This window comes from Canis lupus, chromosome X (genome assembly GCF_048164855.1).
Source record: "Canis lupus baileyi chromosome X, mCanLup2.hap1, whole genome shotgun sequence".
NCBI lineage: Eukaryota > Metazoa > Chordata > Mammalia > Carnivora > Canidae > Canis > Canis lupus.
In genome coordinates, this window is record NC_132876.1 from 114120062 (window position 1) to 114140870 (window position 20809).

A 20809-nucleotide genomic window follows, 5' to 3' on the forward strand; every position below is an offset into this window, starting at 1 on the left:
TACTATCTAGTTTTCTTCTAGGAGTTTTATGGTTTCAGGTGTCACGTTTAGGTCTTTAATCCATTTTGAGTTTATTTTTGTGTATGGTGTAAGAAAGTGGTCCAGTTTCATTCTTTGATACAGCTGTCCAGTTTTCCCAACACTATTTATTGAAGAGACTGTCTTTTCTCCATTGCATATTCTTGCCTCCTTTGTCATAGATTAATTGACCATATAAGCTAAGTTTATTTCTGGGCTTTCTATTTTGTTTCATTGATCTATGTGTGTCTCTTTTTTGTGCCAATATCATTCTGTTGTGATTATTATAGCTTTGTAGTACATCTTGAAATCTAGGATTGTGATACCTGCAGCTTTGTTCTTCTTTCTGAAGATTGTTTTGGCTATTTGGGGTCTTTTGTGGTTCATTACAAATTTTAGGATGATTTGTTTAGGTGCTGTGAAAAATATTATTGGTATTTTGACACGAATTGCATTGCCTTTTAAATTGCTTTGGGTAGTATGGGCATTTTAATATATATAAATTCTTCTAATCCATGAGTATGTATGTCTTTCCATATGTTTGTGTCATCTTTCATATCTTTTATCAGTGTTTTATAGTTTTCAGAGTGTAGGTCTTTCACTTCCTTGGTTAAGTTTATTGCTAGGCATTTTATTCTTTTTGACGTAATTGTAAATTGCATTACTTTCTTAATTTCTCTTTATGCTACTCCATTATTAGTATATAGAACTGCAATATATTAACAAAATGAAGGTTAAAAATTGTATGATCATCTCAATAGATTCAGAAAAATGATTTGACAGTATTCAATATTCATTCATGATAAAAATTCTCAACAAAATGGTTTAGAAGGAACAAAACTCAACATAATAAAGACCATATATGAAAAACCCACAGCTAACATACTCAGTGGTGAAAAACTGAGAGCTTTTTCCCTAAAATCAGAAACAAGAGAAGGATGTCCACTCTCATCACTTTTATTCAACATAGTACTGGAAGATCTAGCCAGAGGAAGCAGACAAGAAAATTAAATAAAAGGCATCCAAAATGTTAAGGAAGACATTAACCATCACTATTTGCAGATGATATGATACTATACATAGAAAATGCTAAAGACCACAAAAAAAAAACTATTAGAAGTAATAAATGAATTTAGTAAAGTTGTAGGATATAAAATTAATATAAGGAATTGGTTGTGTTTCTATAATGGCACAAATTTTTGTCTGGTGTGTTAGTGAAATATCCTAAGAACCTAGAATAGTGCCCGGCACAGAGTAGACATTCAACAAACATTTTCTGAGTGAACAAATGAATGTATACATGATTAAAAGATAAGAAATAATTCTCTCTTTGCTTTAGGGCCACCTAAAATCTATTAATAATAGTATAATTATACATATCAAAGAATGTTCTAGATTGTTTACATATATCCATGATCTAATTTAACTTTTACAAAATCCCTATAAGGTAAGGAAAGTGAGGCTTAGAGGAATTTTGTAACTATTCCATCATCACAAAGCTAATGATTGTCCCAACCATGTCTTGACCATGTTGCCTCTGATGAGCATAGCTTAGATAGCTGCACTGTGAATGCTATAGAAAATGAGGACACAAAGAGCTCTATTCTCTAATCATAAATTAAGCAATCATGTTGCAAACATCATAAGCCAAAAGGTGAAGAACTCATTCCAAGGTATTTCTAAACATTGAATCTGATGGAGTGTGATGACTCATCGTAAAATCAGAAAGAAACTTTACTTCTCCCTCTTGGATTGTTGCAAGTCTGCTGGGAGGGAATTTTATTAAACCGAAATTACTTTCAGTGTCATAATTCCTTATGTTATTAAGTGCCATCATTGTTAGTTTTTTTTGGTTCAAATTCATTCTTTCTGAGAAAAATAATGTTCTGCTGAAGAATGGCATGCAAATAAAATCTCCTTCCTGTCTGAAGTGTCACTTCCCTTTGACAGCCTGAGACAATATATCCAAGAGGTTAAGTTAAGGGCTCTGTATAAACTGTGTGGCTTTGAAAAAGTTCCTTACCCACTCTAAATTTCAGGTTCTACATCTATGAGCTGGGATCAAAAAAAGTACTTAGCTTATAGTGTTGTAGTATTAAACGAAATACTGAAATCAAAATGCTTTGCACAGGACCTGACTCTAAACGTAAATGCTGAATAAAATATTGCCACTGCTGCTACCACCCACTGCCACCATCTTCATCATATTGAAGAAAAGTCCTTTTTATAATGGCATAATACTATTTGTTTAAAGAAAGATCACCTTTGCTGAGATAGGGATGGTTTCTCTGGGTCTGCAGGCATAACAGAGAGGGTGAAACTTGCCAAGATGATTTGTGTTCCTTCTAATGGGATTTAGGGCCTTACCATCCCCTATAGTTGTGTTGTCCTACATGGTAACTACTAGCTTCATTTAGCCTTTGAGCACTCCAAGTATAGGTAGTGCAACTGAGGAACTGAATTTTAAATTTCATTTAATTTTCATATGTTTAAATTTACACTTAAATATTCACTTGTGGCTAGTGACAACCAGACTGGACAGCACTATGCTTTGTCATGCTGGGGAAGGGACTTTGCAAACCTTTGCGGGCTGATACCCTGTTGGGCTCTACCGGGAGGGGGCACTAGAGGGAGACTTCCAGGTTGGATGGAGAAGGGCCTTGTTCCTTCCTGTCCACTTCTGTTCCTGTCGCTCAGGATCACCACAGCACTGACTCTTCACTCTGACAAGTGGCAGTTGGTTTCAGTACTTGCCACACCCAGAGCTACCCCTCAGAGATACCAGGACCAGATGGGCAGTGCCTGTTCCCTCCCCCACAGCCCAGGCCCATGGCATTCCCTCTCCAAACCCCTCAGTTCCAAAGACCCAAACCTCTTACGTAGAGGTGGGTTGCTGCTGCTGCAGGTTGCTCCTTTTGTCTTTTCAGTCCACTGACAACAAGTTTAATCAACTCTAGATTAAATCATTCCCATTAAACCACTTGGCCTGGTGTCTGTTTTCCTGCCTGGACTCCCAATACAGGCTTCCTGGGATCTCAGTCCCTGAGACATATTCCCGCTGCTGCAGCCAGATGCAGCTCCAGTCCCTTGACTCTACCTCAGACTTCACCTGGGACTTCACCTCTGACACAATCTAGCCAGAGTTTCTTCCTTTCTTTCTACTAATTCTTAACCTCACCTTTTAACCAAAAAGTTTGACGTTTTACTTTAACTGTACCTCCCTCAACTCCTGTTTCTATTGCATTTCTCACTGGATCTCAGTTTTTTCATCTCTCATTTATTAATTTTCCATTTTTCTTTAAATGGGTTTTTAATTATTATGATTTTTATTTTGTCATTTAGTTTCCCCCTATCTTATTCTGGGTTTCCTCATTTAAAATCTCATCTGTTTCATTTATTTTTTTTCTTTCTGTTGTTGATACTGGGTAGGGTTCTAACAAAAACTTTAAAATGAGCAAATTAACTTTTACTTTTTAATTTATAGATTTAAGTCTGCTTTTTCTTTTTCTTCATTTTCTTTGTTTCATATATTCTTTAAACATGTTTAAAATTGTAGTAAGATACACTTAAAGTTTATCACCTTAACCATTTCTAAGTGCATGGTTCAGTGGTATCAAATACATTCATATTGTATAATCATCACCACCATCCATCCTTGTAACTGTTTTAATTTTATGAAACTGAAACTTTATATCCACTAAACAATAACTCCCCATTCTCCCCTCCTCCCAGCCCCTGGAAACCACCATTCTACTCTCTGTCTTTCTGACTTTGACTATGCTAACTAAGTACCTTATAAAAGTGGAATCATCGAGTACTTTTTTTTTGTGACTGGCTTATTTTACTTACTATAATGTCCTCAAGGTTCATCCATGTTGTAGCATATAGTAGAATTTCCTTCCTTTTAAAGGCTGAATAATATTCCATTGTAGGTATAGACCACATTTTATTTATCCATTCATCCATTAATGGACATGTGGATTGATTCCATATTTTAGCTATTGTGAATAATGTCATGAACATGGGTGTACATATGTTTTAAATGACTTTTCATCAGCACAATATGAACTGAAGGAGTCCTAAAGGGCACTAATGAGAGAATATTTTAGATGCTGATATTATTTCCCTGGCTCCTCCTGATGGATCCCCCAGCCTAGGTGAGGGATGTTCTGCCAAGAAATTCACCATGTAGTAACTGAGGCCATGTTAGTTACCTCTCCTTGGAGTTATAATCCCCATTTTGCCTTTGACCTGTTTTCCTCACAGGGACATTTATGCATTGTGACATTTCACATCATCCAACTCATTGGGCTCTAAATCTATGGTCTATGAAATATATTATCATTGGATTCTGGACAAATCCTTCTGGTGTCACACACTTGGAGAGCTTGCTACTAGGGAAGTGGCAGCCAGGGCAAGGCTGATTCCATGGTGTTCTCAGATGGAAATGAACTTCTTAATACCAGTGGAGGCCAACTAAGAGGTTATATTGCCACTTCTTGGGCAGTTTTACCTGTCTGCTTTCTGCCTACTAATTATTCAGAGACATGGAAAGGCTTTTTTGAGGTACATTTATCCTCAGCTCCTTTTCCTTGCCATAAGGCCAAAGAGAATGAGTGAAACAGGAATTCAAACAAATATGAGTTTGAAAATAGTTTATCTTCTATTGGGGAGGTTCTTTGATTTGTCAGGTTCCATTCTTGGCAACTAATAATAAGGAGAAGGACCAGACCCCGTCACTTTTATATAATAGGTCCAAGATGCCACAGCTCCCCGAGGTCAGGAAAAGTCATCTCAGCATATCAGAGCTTCTGGGGCAAGGCTTTTAAAAACTTTTTTACCATAGCCCTTGTCATAGGTGCTGCCCTGTTTTCTCTTCAGGACTGAAGCCTCATTCCCCCACCAGCTGGGTTCTGGTAGCTGATAGTTCATGGTAATCCCTCTTTGGGAGTTTCCCTGGGCCAAAGGAAGCCACCTCACAAGGGTCACACCCCTTCCCCAAGCACAGCCACAGTGACTAGCTGATGCAGGAATGGAAAGATCTGAATCCCTTGCTTCAAGCAGGACAATTTAAAGGGCAGTTCAGCTTCAGAGCTCTTCACTTGGGCTCAACTGAGGGCCATTGTTGCGAAAACATTGTAGTTCATTTCTCTCTGTGCCCAAACCTGCTTTCCTCATACCCTTACAGATATTCCCAAGAACACTCCTACACATGAGAGATTTGGTGTCAGGAGTGATGAGAGGAAGCTCACTCTAAAATGGGATTTGAGAGGTGGATTACCCACTAGTTAGCTGGCAATCAGGGCCCCATCACTAGGGGGTAGTGAAATATGGACAGCCTCTGGCATACCATAGCCCTGGGATTATTAGACTTTCAAGAGAAAGAAAGCACAAAAAACAGATATTTCAAGGGTGGAAAAGTGGGATAGAATACTTTTATCTCCTGCAGCCAAATAGGAGATCAACCAGGGTCATGTCACAACATAACCCTGTCAGAGAAGTGCTGGCCTTCTGAGAGAGGAAGGGGACTATATCCCAAAGTTGTTGCAGGATCTAGCCAACATACGCTATTAGGATCCAGAAGAGAGCTATGGTACTGAGTCTTGAGGTACTGGATCAAGAGAGAGTGAGCCAAAGTTGAATCAAAGAGAGTGTATTGATTTAGGAACACTGTCCTGCAATGTAGGATTTGACATTCTGACAAGGATGCAAAGAGCCCATGCTGACACACAATTATGATAGCTCTCAGAAGCTTTAAGAAAACAATGGTCTGCACCAAGTCAAGTAATAATGGCAGAATTGCCATAGCAGATGGTGTAAGCAAGAGCCAAAAGGCTCAGAAAAATGGGCACTCTAGTCTGGATATTCTATGTAAGAAATGGAAAACCCCACAGTGATGATACTCCTAATCCCCGAGCCTGTGAATATGTTGCTTTACATGGCAAAAGGAACTTTGCAGATGGGATTAAAGGAAGGATTTTGAGATAGAGTGATTATCTTGGATTACCTTGGTGGGCCCAGTGTAGTCACAAAGGTCTTGATGAGGGAAGAGGGGAGCAGGAAAGTCCAAGAAGGAGATGAGATAACAGAAGCAGAGATCGCAGGGATAGGATTGCTGACTTTGAAGATGAAGAAAGGGGCCATGAGCTGAGGAATGCAGTCAGCCTCTGGCAGCTGAAAAGGCAGAGAAATGAATTCTCCCCCAGAACCTTCAGAAATGTATGCAACCTTGCTGACATCTTCATCTTGGCCCAGTGAGACCGATTTCAGCCTTCTGACTTCCAGAATTATAAGACAATGCATTTGTGTTGTTTTTAAAAGCTACTAAGCTTGTGGTAATTTATTATATAGCAAAATAGAAATCTAATAGTAATATAGACATGTATTGCTAACCTAACACATCTGCATTTACTGGCATTTGTAGCTATTGCATTTATGGTAATAGGGGCCAGTATCCAACCACTCCCAGATATCTTCTCCTGTAGTTACACTCCAGCATTTCCATACCAAAATATGTATTTTGTTGTGAATTATATTCTTTTTTATTCTTCCTTTATATACTCTTCCCTCTGGGTTCAAAATCCTCAAGATCTCTTCCCACAAATACCCCTCTGATTTTTGCTCTTATAGCTCAACAAATTCCTAAAGATCTTCTATTATATAAAGCCTTCTCTTCCCTAGTTTGGTTCCACACTCAACTCTCCTCCCAAGGAATGCTGGAATATAATTATGGTTATTGGCTGAGCAGCAGTGACTGGTGGGGCACACAGTATGGCTTTTTTCTGCAAGGGCACACACTCAGGGCAATAAATAAATAGTTTCTCGAAGCAAAGACAGGAGAACTACTCTGGAGACATAGGAGATCCAATGAGAAGCACATCATAAGGGGTTGCAAATTTAGGGTGTTCCTCAAAGTGTTCCAGATACTGTCATTCAAATTGCTGGAATTGTACTCTTCCCAGGTCACTGCCTTCACTCACATCAGAGACCTGGTAGAGCTATGAATCCACCTGATAACTACAATTCAGCAAGCAAACTTGGATTGGGTCAGACTCAAAGTCTGAGTTAGATTTTTGGGTATTTTATTACTACTGCTGTAAGAGAGAACATTACTTAAAAATCATGTTATAGAAAATCTTTTATTTTAATCTGTGCCTCGAGGTAAAAATTTAAGCATATGAGGTTTTTGTTCATGCTTTAAGTTCTATACTACTATCAGGAGTAGCTATCCAGTTTAATTAGCTGTTTCAGCCCTGCCGAGTCTGAACCCCTGGGTTCCTGTGTCACATTATGGACATAGATTCAGTGCATTTTCCATCCTTGCTACTCAGAGTATGGTCTGCAAACCAGCAGCATGGACATCCCCTAGAAGCTTGATAGAAATGCAGCATCTCAAGCTCCATCCTAGATGATGCTGAATTAGACTTGTGTTTTAACAAGATCCCCAGGATCTATATGCACATTAAAGTCTGAGAAGCACTTTATGCACTATGTCAGCCGGGTCAACAAGAGTAGATTCAGAGTTTAGCTTCTTACCATCTCCTGGTTCTGCATTCCCTGAGGTTTTCAGTTTGAATCCTCACATGCTGGCCCTAGCCTCAGCATATTCTATATCCTCTCAGATTTAGGCCTAGGAGGAATGGGCACTGTCCCCTCCCCCCCAGGAGCCCTAGAAAAAGGCTAATTACCTCTCAGTAGTTCAACTGGGTCACATATTATTTATGAATCAATCATTGGGGCCAGAGAATTGAGATACACTGACCATAGTTGTAGGCTCCAATGCAATAATAAGGAGTGACAACCAGTGAGAAATGCCCAATGAACACTGTTCAAGAGTAATTGATGGGATATCCCAAGAGAATATCTAGGGACTTGATGAGTATTGTTTTACCAGAAAGGCAAATAAATTCTGGGCAGACAAAACAGTAGTTGTGTACTATGCATTTCCCATTGAGTTTCTGTGATGGCTCCCACTGAGAGTGATTTCTTGTTCCTGGTGGGCTCCTCCCCATCACTGCTCAGTTTCAGACAGTGGTGGTTCCCCTCATTTTGTTGGAGTGAATCCTGAGTGAAGGATCGGTGCTGCAGGCCAACATGCTATCTTATTGCCTTTCTTCCCAGAATGAGTTGTTGGGGCTCATCCTTTGGTGCATGAATGGTCTCCTCTCCCCTGCTGGCAAACTCCTCTAAAAACCTGCAGATTCATCCTACACTCAGGAACTGCTCAGAAACATTCTGCATTCCTCTACTTAGACCTACCTACAGCTGAATTTTTTTATTTCAGGAGTTTGCCTTCTCCATGACCAACATTCCTTTCCTGATATGTAACTAAATGAATAGGGGCCCCAAGATGTTGGCTTTCTTCTGGGTTTTTAACTTTACAGCCTGTGAGTGACCTAGCTTTTAGAATGTTAGTACCCTCATGTTTGTGATTTTAGGCTCCCAGAGAAATAACCCAGAAATAAAGGTTATTATCACCTTAGCAAACACTTTTTATTCCTGTATATTCCCTCAACCCACCTATGATAGTATATGCCACTCTGGTGGCAAGTTCCCAGGCTGACGAGCAGCATCCCATCACGAGTGCTTGTACCACTTCTTCACTTTTATGCCTCAGAGCTTTACTGACACACAGGTAGGGCAACTTAAAATCAAGAGACTATAGTCAGTAGGTAATGACCCAAGTCTCCCATTTTTCAGAGGAACATTTCTGAGGCATGTTCTACCAGTTTCTTAGAGGTTCCCCCATGGGATAGAGCCCAGCTGCCCTCAGTAACCAACACAATAACACATTCTTTGTAGGGTCTCTCTCTCTCTCTCTCTCTCTCTCTCTCTCTCCCCCCCCCCTCCCTCTCTCTCTCTCCCTCTCTCCCACTCCTGCTCCCTCCCTCCCTTCTCCTCCCCTCTCCCTCTTTCCCTTCCTCCCTCTCTTCATGTTCCTTTGCCTCTGCTTCTTGGGGGTACCTCCCAAATAAACTACTTGCATCCCAAGCTCTTGCCTCAGCCCTGCTTTGGGGAAACTAAAAATTGGGACACCAGATTCTTGGACCAAATCTACCCTACGACCTGTTTTTATATAGCCCACTAGTGAGCTAAGAATTATTTTCACATTTTTAACTGGTTGAAAAAAAATCAAAGGAATATTTTGTGACACATGAGAATTATATGAAAATCAAATGTCAGTATCTATGAAGCTTTATTGAGACATAGCTATGCCTAATAGTTTATATATTATCTGTGGCTGCTTTTGTACTTCAATGCAAGGTTGAGTAATTGTGACAGAAACTGTCTGGCCTACAAAGCCTAAAATTATTACTGACTCCTTACAGTGAAAGTTTGCTTACCCATGATCTAGGCAGTAAGTGTCACATTAAAATCGAATTATAACATTATATATCAAGTATAGACTAAACTCTAACCTTCTGTATTACATTAAAATAATTTCTTTCAGAATTTTATTTTTATTTCAGAATATTTTAGACACTTAAAAAAAGCTTAGCAGATATTCTTCTACCTAATTATTATTAATAAAACTTAGTTTTTAGGCCTCAGACTAAGAGGTAATGTTGTAGGAAACCCTCTTCCAGTTACATCTACAGAATATAGAGTTTAATGGGCAGCCCTGGTGGCTCAGTGGCTTAGAGCCACCTTCAGCCCAGGGTCTGATCCTGGAGACCTGGGATCAAGTCCTGCGTTGGGCTCCCTGCATGGAGCCTGCTTCTCCCTCTGCCTATCTCTCTCTCTCTAATAAATAAATAAAATCTTTTTTTAAAAAAAGAATATAGAGTTTAAAAATCCGAAAACTATTTCAATATTTAACATTTACTTCTTAATCTATTTAGTACTTGACACATAGTAGGCAGATAGAAACTATTTAATAACAAACAAAAGATGTCCATAATTTTCCAAGATACTAAGTAGTTCTCATTTCATATTAGAAATGAAATTACCTTGTTATAAAGACAAGTGTTTCATTTTGTAAAATAAGTGGTCCCAGGCCACAGGGAAGCAAGCTTCCATTTTATGGTTGGCCGTAATCACAGTTCAAAGTCATTTGATCTATTCATGTATTTCTATAGCATGAAGCCCCTTTGTCCACAGAAAGTAATCACCACCTAAGAATTTTTCATTTCCCTTTATTGCATTGTGCTGTACTTGCAAGTTCCCCATTATTTAGTAATGTACTTGGAAAATGTCCAATAATTTACATTTAGTATCAACTAAGGTTTATTCATGTAACCAATTCTATTTTATGTGGAATGCTCTCCCTTACTGGAAAAATTGTTAATAGTTTTCTGTTGCTCATGGGCTACATCCAAATTCCTGAGTTAGACTCATCCTGGGTACAGTCTATCTCTCTGACCATATCTTCCACTATCATCCAGTTAGATGTCCTCTTACTATGAGAAGCATCTCCAAGCTCCCTAGCCTCCAAGTTACCTCCTCTTTTGCATTAGGTTGCCCAGAAGCAGACTTGGAGATGAGGCTTTATGTGCAAATGATTTCTTAAGGAAGTGTTCTCAAGAGAAAATGATGAGGGAGTAGAGTAAGCAGGATAGGTAAGAGTGTGATTGCAGGTAAGGTCCTTCAAGTGTCCTTCAGCCTGATCCCACAGGGGAACTCTGGAGTGGCAGTCACTGCTCAGACCTTGTGTTGCCTTGAGGAACAGGACCTAGACTTCTATACACTCATGGCCCTGAGTTATTGGCTGAGGGCTGCTCAAGGGCATGTGGGCACACTAGCTGTAGGCATCTAATGGAAACTTTGGAACAAAGTCATAGGTACAAGATGTTACAAGCAGAGGCACACCAAAGGGTGTATAGAAGCAGTAAGAGAGTCTTAATTCCTATCACATTATTTTCTCTAGCATATGCTTGCTGTGTGGTATGTATCACCTTCCACTTCCAAATACCATTGGGAAGGGAGAGCCCTGGGAGTGAATCCTGGCTTCCTCCCATACCAAGGGACCTTAGTCATATGTCTAAACTTCTTAGTCACTTAGATTGTGCTTCTTTACTTTTTTTTTTTTTTTGAGAGAGAGCACCCAGAGGAGGGGGAGAGGGAGCGAGAGAATCCCAAGCAGGCTCCATGCCCATTGTGAGACCAACACAGGGCTTGATCCCATGACTCTAAGATCATGACCTGAAATGAAACCAAGAGTTGAACACCTAACTGACCGAGCCACCTAGGTGCCCCTAGATTGTGATTTTTTAAGTGAGCATAGTACTACATACCTCAGGATTGATTATTCTGCAAATTAAAGAAGATACCTGGGAAACTAGTCCAAGATAGGTCTTCCATACATGTCAAATTTGAAATCATCCCACTTTGTTAGTCTCTAGCAGTCCCTTGCTCTCCTGGCCATAGTCTAGAATTAGTCTCTATTGTATGACACAGTGGAATGAATTATGAGCTTCTCTATTTAGTATAGTCAAGAACCATTACAAATGATGCATCCTGCCCTGGTTGGGTTAAGCAGGAGTTTTCAACCTCCACTGACATTTTAGATTCAGTAATTCTTTGTAATAGGATGCTGTCTTGTGCATTGTAGGATGTTTAGCAACATTCTTAACCTCTACCCAATATATCCTACTAGTATTTCCCCAAGTTGTGAGAACAAAAAGTATCTCCAGACATTGCCAAATATCCCCTAGGGAGCAGAATCACTCCTGGTTGAGACCAGTGGTTTATTTATTTTTTTAAAGATTTTATTTATTTATTCATAGAGACAAAGACACAGGCAGAGGGAGAAGCAGGCTCCATGTAGGGAGCCTGATGTGGGACTCGATCCCGGGCCTCCAGGATTATGCCCTTTGCTGCAGGCGGCGCTAAACCACTGCACCACCGGGGCTGCCCAAGCCCAGTGGTTTAAATAAATTCCTAGGAGCCTGTGCAGAATTGATTTAAATCTTGGAAACCATGTAGGAAAAAAAAAAAAAAAAGGAAACCATGTAGGTTAACAGCAACATCTTTAAAAATTTTTTTATCTAAATTCCATTTAATTAACATATACTGTATTATTTGTTTCACAGGTAGAATTCAGTGATTCATCAGTTGCATTACAACACCCAATGCTCATTAATTACTTCAAGTGCCCTCCTTAATGCCCATCACTTAGTTACCCCATCCCCCCACCCACTGCCTCTCCAGAAACCCTCTGTTTGTTCCCTAGAGTTAAGAGTCTCTTATGGTTTGTCTCCCTCTCTGTTTTCATCTTATTTTATTTTTCCTTCCCTTCCCCTATGTTCATCTGTTTTGTTTCTTAAATTCTACATATGAGTGAAATCATACAGTGTCTTTCTCTGACTTATTTTGCTTAGCCTAATAACCTCTAGTTCCATCCATGTCATTGCAAATGGTAAGATTTCATTCTTTTTATGGCTGAGTAATATTCCACTGTGCATATATACCACATCTTCTTTATCCATTCATCTGGGCTCTTTCCATTAGTTTGGCTATTATGGACATTGCTGCTATAAACATTGGGATGCATGTGCCCCTTTGAATCACTATATTTCTATCCTTTGGATAAATACCTATTAGTGCAATTGTTGGGTCATAGGGTAGCTCAATTTTTAACTTTTTGAGGAGCCTCCATACTGTTTTCCAGAATGACTACTCCAGTTTGCATTCCCACCAACAGCCTGAGGGTTCCCCTTTCTCCATATCCTCACCAACACCTGATGTTTCCTGAGTTGTTAATTTTAGCCATTCTAACAGGTGTGAGATGGTATCTCATTGTGGTTTTGATTTGTATTTCCCTGATGCCAAGTGATGTGGAACATTTTTCATGTGTCTGTTGGCCATTTGTATGTATTCTTTGGAGAAATGTCTGTTTATGTCTTAACAGCAGCATCTTTTAAATGCTCCTTTCTCCCTTTTTTAAAAAAGATTTTTTACTTATTAATTTGAGAGAGATGATGAGAGAGTGAGAGAGCAGGAATGGAGAGAGAAGAAGAGGGAGAGGGAGAAAAAGACTCCCTGCTGAGCAGGGACCCTGATGCTGGGCTCAATTCCAGGACCCTGGGATCATGACCTGAGCCAAAGGCAGAAGCTTAACCGATTGAGCCACCCAGGCGCCCCCCTCCTTTTTAAATAATAGAATTTGTATGCATTTTTTTACTTTGTTTTGGACATTCACAAGGTGAAAGGGATGAATCTCACATGCTCCAAATGCAAGAACTTGAGGAGCCATGCTTTGAGCAGCTCAGAGACCCAGATAGATGTCTCACATATGTCTTCTCTCAAGTCTCTGAAGGAATCAGGATCTGAATGCAGACTGCCTTGCTCAAAGGAAAGCAGCCATTGAAAGATTATGATATTGGGTAATAATTGATTGTTTTCTTTTTTAAAGATTTTGTTTATTCATGAGAGACACAGAGAGAGAAGCAGAGACATAGGCAGAGGGAGAAGCAGGCTCCCTGAGAGGAGCCTGAAGCAGGATTCGATCCTGGGACCCTGGAATCATGACCTGAGCCAAAGGCAGACTCTTAAGCACTGAGCCATCTGGGTGCCCCAATTGATTGTTTTCCATGTAACATTTTATTTGGGATGAGAGGAATAGAATGAATGTTATTGGACAAGATAGGATGTGCCAATCTCTTATTTAAAAGGAAAGATTAACATTGTTTTGGGAATATGATGCTAATGAAGCATATTTAGGAGCCAGTATTTCCATATAAAATGTTGTCCAGTAATCTTATCTTTATAAGACCTATGGGTTCTGATTTCAATTTGTTTCAGTCATCCTTGTCAAAGAGAAAGCCAGCCTAATTGAAATCATCAAATTACTATAATTGTGACTATACTAATCTAGTAATTATCCCCTGAATTCAGTCTTCAACGCTGAATATTTATATCTCTATTAGGAGCAGATAGAATTGAAAAAATATCAAGTTTTGCAAATCATAATCTCAGGAATTTGAACTGATAGGAAGACGTTACTTTTCCATCTTAGAAAAATAATTGGCTATTTTCAAGCTCACTGGAAGTCTCTCAGCAGGTGCCCTCACAAGTAGATCTGTGAGAAAAATCACCTCATTTACACTACGACAGACCTTTATTCAAGAGGTACAAAATTCCAGCTATAAAATAAATAAGTCACTTTACTTAAGTATAGTAAAGCACAGAGAATTTAGTCAATAATATTGTAGGAACTTGGTATGGTGACAGGTGGTAACTACACTTATCATGGTGAGCATTTTGAAATATATATAAATGTGGAATCACATGTGGTACACCTGAAATTAATATATTGTTTGTCAGTTATACTCCAATTAAAAAAGAGAGAGGGAAGCTGTTGAGGAGCTTCTGGGTTGGTGAACACATGAAGGTGCAGGAAGAATGGTGCACTCAGGACATGGAAGCTCTGGGCCCTTTCCCCTCATACCTTGCCCTCTGCATCTCTTTCACCTGCTGTTCCAGAGTTATATATCCTTTTATAATAAACCAGTAATCTAGTAAAAAGAGAGAGAGAGAGAGAGGCTTTTGAATCTTCAGGATTTTGGTTTGTAAACCTTTAAGTGTTTCAGCATTATAATGATTGATTGGTTTTATTTTTTAAACCTGCTTTTAGATTCAGTGGGCCTACAGGGGTCCTGAAACAACCCATTCTTGGTATGTGGTAAAGCAGAAATACCCACAGAGATCAGCAAAGCCAGTGCTGTCTGAGCTATTTCCCTCTGGGCACCTTCCAGTTACTCTGAGCCCACCTCACATGGATAGCCAGTAGTCCTTCTATCTTTGGTCCGTCTTTCTGCTTCTTCTTCCAGTCTGTTCCATCAATTTCATCCCTTTGATGGCCTAAAACCCCACACAATGTGGCCTAGATGACAGGTCTTCACCTTTTGTATTAGCAAACTTCATTTGCCCAGAATCTGTACTCTATTCAGAGCTGCACACCTACAAGGTAAACATCCACCTCTCTTGCTAATATTGGTCAGTCCTCACAGATTTACTTTGATTTTTTTTTCTTATGAATAACTATTTTAGTTTGGTTAAGTAGTTGTGAAACTTTATTTTAGCAGCCAAGTTTTCCCTTGAATAAAAACAGCTACGCAGTCTCTGTACATGAAACAGACATGCATCTTATTCCTGGAGTAGTGGGGCTGGGGCCCAGCGGCCCTCTTGTCTGGTCTTCACAGGTCCCTTCTAAGTTTAGGCACTCCATAGACTGGAGCTTTCTGTTCAATATTCTTTGTGAATGACTGGTCTAGTTCAACGTTCTTATTTTACAAGAACTTAGGCCCAGAGAGTTACAGGCACAAGTTCAGCATTTTATTGCTTGTTCTTGACAGGGCCAAGATTTGAACTGGCCTGGTGCTTTTCTCCAGTAGCCCTCCCAACCATCCTGGCCAGATGTCCAGCAGATGTTTTTAATAACTTGAAGGAAGTAGGCATTTTCCCTAGGATCGGTCTCATATACTTGCTTTTGTCATTGTTGATGAGCTGAAAAGCCCTCTGGGAAGACTCAACATCCAAGAGGATGGTGTGCCACTTCTCACATCATGAGGATGTGAGAACCCCTCTTTTTCTCATTTCCACTTTTCCTGCAATCTCAGAACCCTTGACACCTCCCTATCTCCTCACCATCCCAGTGGTTTTGAGAGCTACCAGGGCATATAAAATGTGCCTGGAAACAAATCACCAATTGTATTCCCCTTGTCCTGATGATCCCCAGCAGGTGTGCTGGGCTCAGGCTCTGCATTCTCCTGGCTAAGTTTATGGGCACTAATGACCTGTCTGCTGTGTAGTGCTGCTCTTGCTTGGAGAGCTGGTGTGGAGTGGATGGACAACCTCTCTTTTCTCTGTCATCCTCTCTATGGAGCTTTAGGGAGTTTTTAATGATTGTGACCAGGAATACTCCATTAGAGTTGGGGAGATTTCTGGCAGGCTGAACCCACTGAACCCACAGATGTTCCCAGACACACTCAGTTCCCTTTGGTGGCTCCATAGAAGCTCAAGCTGAGACTTCGTTATGCTATAAGAAGTGATTCCCAGAGCTTAGGATGTATCTACAAGTTGAACTCTTTTCTAACCCACTGAGCTGGTCTGAAATAGGTATCTCCTTTTTCATGCTGCTTCCTATCAGCACCAGGATTCCCAAGTGTCTGCCCAACATCATCTTCTGACTTAGTCTGGTTCTTTTGAGGTTCCCCTGCCCCACGCTGACTGGCCAAGCATGGATTATATTGAAAGGTAGAGTAAGGAGAGCAGGGGAAGGATTATCAGTAGGAAAATCTGCAGGTGTAGAAAAGAAAGTTACATTTTAATTAGTGTTAAATAACAGTTTGCACTTAACCATCAGAGTTGGGCATTGTTATTCTCTTAAGATTTCAATTTCTTTGAGAATACCATGCCAGTAAAATGCTGTATGTCCTTGGAGGAATTGATATTCACTGTCTTTAATGAAAGCCAGATATTTGTGACCTTATTTTTCCCTTCATGCCTTGGCTTCTAGGAACCTCAGATTCTAATGTGTGATGAAAATTGATGGCTTATATCAACCTCTATAGTTAGTATGCTTTCTCCCTTTTTTTTGTTCTGATTCTTCCCAGCTTTGCATACTCTTCTTTCTTTCTTATTCATTCATTTCTTTATTTTCCCATATGTACCCTCCTTCAAAACATTTGAAACAGATTATGGAAACTTACACCAAATGGTACCAAAATAAAAAGATTGGGTTAGAGGAATGGAAATTACAGAGTGGAAATAGAAAAGGGCCTTAAAAGGAAGTGTCCTAGTTTATAGACAATAAAGGGACATGGCCAGAGCTTTAGGAATCTGAGCCTTAGCTACCTGTGAAAAGATAGAAAAAAATATGTATTAGAACATTTGTACTTTTCTTTTGGGTTATATACTTTCCATGAATCACAGGAAAGTTTTCACCACTACCAGGTTATAAAGAAATTTGCCCATTTTTTTTTCTTCTAGTACTTATAATACTTCAAAATTTTACCTTTAAATCATTGATCCATTTAGAGTCGATTTTGCTGCACAATGTAAAGTGTAGTACCAACTTCTTTTTCCACGGGGCTATCCAATCATCTCTACATTTCTTAAAAAGTCAATTTTACCCAACAGGTTTGAAATGCCCCTTCTATTATATGCTAATTCCCATGTGTATTTCTATCCTATATTTCTAGGGTATTCTGTTACATTAGCATTTCTAGTTGTACACTAGTTCCATAGCTTTAAATTATTGTGCCATTATAAATATATTTTAATATTCAGTAGGGCTTATTCTTCGTTGCTTTTATTATTTTTCAGATGTTTGCCTAACTATTCTTGCCTATTTTATTATTTAATTTTACAATTAGCTTTCCTAGTTCTAGACAAAAATATTGGCATTTGTTGGAATCTCACTGAATTTATGAAATATAATACAGAATTTTTAATGGCTACTTAATAGTCTTTCATATTGAAATACCCTAATTTATATAACCATTCTACTATTTTGGTACCTTTAGGTTGTAGGCATTGATTGTTTTGTCCAGTCATTTTTGTCTTCTTTCTTTGGGGTAGTTGCTCTTTTCTCAGTCTAATCATATGACTTGGTTGAGGGCCATTAAACAAAGAGCCTCATCACATCCTGGTAGTTGGTTCAACATACAGATAGGTGACACAGGCTGATCCAGTTAGACTCTTTCCCTGGGATCTCTTTGAATTGGGAATTTCATTGTAGAACTCTGAGGTTTTTAGCCTAGACCTGTAAGCAAGGATGGTTTTGTTTCATGGAGAACATAGCAAGAAAGAAAAAGGCTGATATCTATAGAGTGTTCTAGTGACATGGATGTCCTACTTCAGGTATCTCTAACTAGAATCACACTCTTGCTGGTTATGAGCACTAAGAATCACATTTCGTAAAGATAGTGCCCCTCCAGTTTAATTAAGGTATAATTGACAAAAATTATATATATTTAGGATATACAATGTAATGATTTACTATATGTATACATTATGAAATAATTATCATAATCAAGTTAATGAACACATCCATCACTTCACATAGTTACCATTTTAATGTTTGTGTTTATGGTGGGAACACTGAAGATCTATTTTCTGGGCCCCTGGGTGGCTCAGTTGGTTAAGCGTCTTCCTTTGGCTCAGGTCATGATCTCAGTGTCCTGGGATCGAGCCCCAAGATGGGCTCCCTGTTCATTAGGGAGCTTGCTTCTCCCTCTGCTTCCCCCTCCACTTCTATACTCTCTCTCAAATAAATAAATAAAATCTTAAAAAAGATCTATTCTCTTAGCAAAGTTCAAGTATACAATCCAACATTATTAAGTATAGTCACCAGGCTTTACTTAGATTCTCAGACCTTATTCATCTTATAACTGAAAGTTTGTACCCTTTGACCAACATCTCCTTATTTCTCCCACCCTTTATCTGCTGGAAACTACTATTCTATTTCTGTTTCCATGAGTTTGACTTTTGTGGAGTCCACATACAAGTGATAATATACAGTATTTCTCTTTCTGTCTGGTATATTTCACTTAGCTGATACCCTCCACATTCATCCATCTTGTCACAAGTGGCAGCATTTCCTTATTTTTATGGATAGGTAATATTCCATTGTGTATATATAACACACTTTATTTATTCATCTGTCAATAGACACTTAGGTTGTTTCTATATCTTGGGTGTTGTAAATAATGCTGTGAAGAACATGGGAGTGTATATATCTCCCCAATATACTGATTTTGTTTCCTTTGGATATATACCCAGAAGTGAGGTGGCTAGATCATATGGTAGTTCTATTGAGGAACTCTCCTAATGTTTTTCATAGTAGCTGCACCAGTTTTCATTCCCAGAAATACTGTACAAGCTTTCCCTTTTCTTTATATCCTCACCAACATTTATTATCTTTTTGGTAACAATCATTCTATCAGGTGTGAGGTGATATAAAAATAATTCTAATTGAAGTAGTACTGAACAGTATAAAAGTTGTTTTCACTTTTTTCTCCCTCCCTCCATGCCTTTGTTTAGATGTGAGCATCTTATTGAGCATTGGATATCCTCTAAATTTCACTTATGCCCTTTCTACCGGTATCTTATTCTGTTCCTTTCTGCATCCTGCATTAGCCAAACTGCTTTAGGACTACACCTTTGCCTTCCTTGCCTTTTAAACCTCTTTTGTGACTCCTAGGTCCTCCTATATTCTGATTTGAATAGCGCTATTATGATACTTCACCATTCATAAGAAGCATGTTCAGAGCCTTCACAGATCCCCACTTCTGCTAAGAGTAAATGCTTGTTCATGTTTTCTTCTGAGCTGAAGTTTTTGCGTAAGACATGGATATATCCTATATCATGGATGGTTCTTCAACCATCACTGATGTTTTTGGTTTCATTTGATTCCTGTTTTTCATACTTTTTTAACCCCTTCATAAATTATTATATACTGTATAAGATTTAAGACAAATGGAGGTTTGTCAATGAAAACACACATGACCAGCTAGTTTCACACATTAGCCCATGCATCCTTCACCTGTCCTATGGTGTTGTGACAACTGGTCTTTAAATGTTTGCCTGAAGAAAATGACCCTTTATTAGAATTATACAAAGCTTTGATCTAAATCAGCAGGGTTTTGCTTTATTTTTTCCTGTCTTTTTTTTCCTATTTGCATTCATTATTAACTCAAAATTTTGTTTTTATTTGAGGGAAGGACATACATCTCATTCCTCCTTCATATCACTTCCAGGTGCTTACAAATTTATTTAATGGCTGAATGAATTTCTTATACACAGTCTTTCGCAAAGTACCTGGCACAGTGAATCACTCAATAAAAATTTATAGAATGAAGTATGAATATATGAATGAATATGGAATGAAAGTATAGAATGGATCAGTGTACTAAGCGTTTTCAAAGTAGAAATGTTCTGAAAATCAAAACCACAATGAGATACCACCACACACCAGTGAGAATGGGGAAAATTAACAAGGCAGGAAACCACAAATGTTGGAGAGGATGCGGAGAAAAGGGAACCCTCTTACACTGTTGGTGGGAATGGGAACTGGTGCAGCCACTCTGGAAAACTGTGTGGAGGTTCCTCAAAGAGTTAAAAATAGACCTGCCCTACGACCCAGCAATTGCACTGCTGGGGATTTGCCCCAAAGATACAGATGCAGTGAAACGCCGGGACACCTGCACCCCGATGTTTCTAGCAGCAATGTCCACAATAGCCAAACTGTGGAAGGAGCCTTGGTGTCCATCAAAAGATGAATGGATAAAGAAGATGTGGTTTATGTATACAATGGAATATTCCTCAGCCATTAGAAATGACAAATACCCACCATTTGCTTCAACGTGGATGGAACTGGAGGGTATTATGCTGAGTGAAATGAGTCAATCGGAGAAGGACAAACATTATATGGTCTCATTCATTTGGGGAATATAAATAATAGTGAAAGGGAATAGAAAGGAAGGGAGAAGAAATGGGTAGGAAATATCAGAAAGGGAGACAGAACATGAAGACTCCTAACTCTGGGAAACGAACTAGGGGTGGTGGAAGGGGAGGAGGGCGGGGGGTGGGGGTGAATGGGTGACAGACACTGAGGGGGGCACTTGACGGGATGAGCACTGGGTGTTATTCTGTATGTTGGCAAATTGAACACCAATAAAAAAATAAATTTATTATTAAAAATGAAAAAGAAATGTTCTGAATACCAGAGTGTTAGAGCAATCTGATTTGTCAGTATAACAGAATTCAGATGGTCCCTGACTTATGACGGTTGACTTGCAATTTTAAACGTTATGTTGGTGTGCAAGTGATACACAAGCTTTACTTG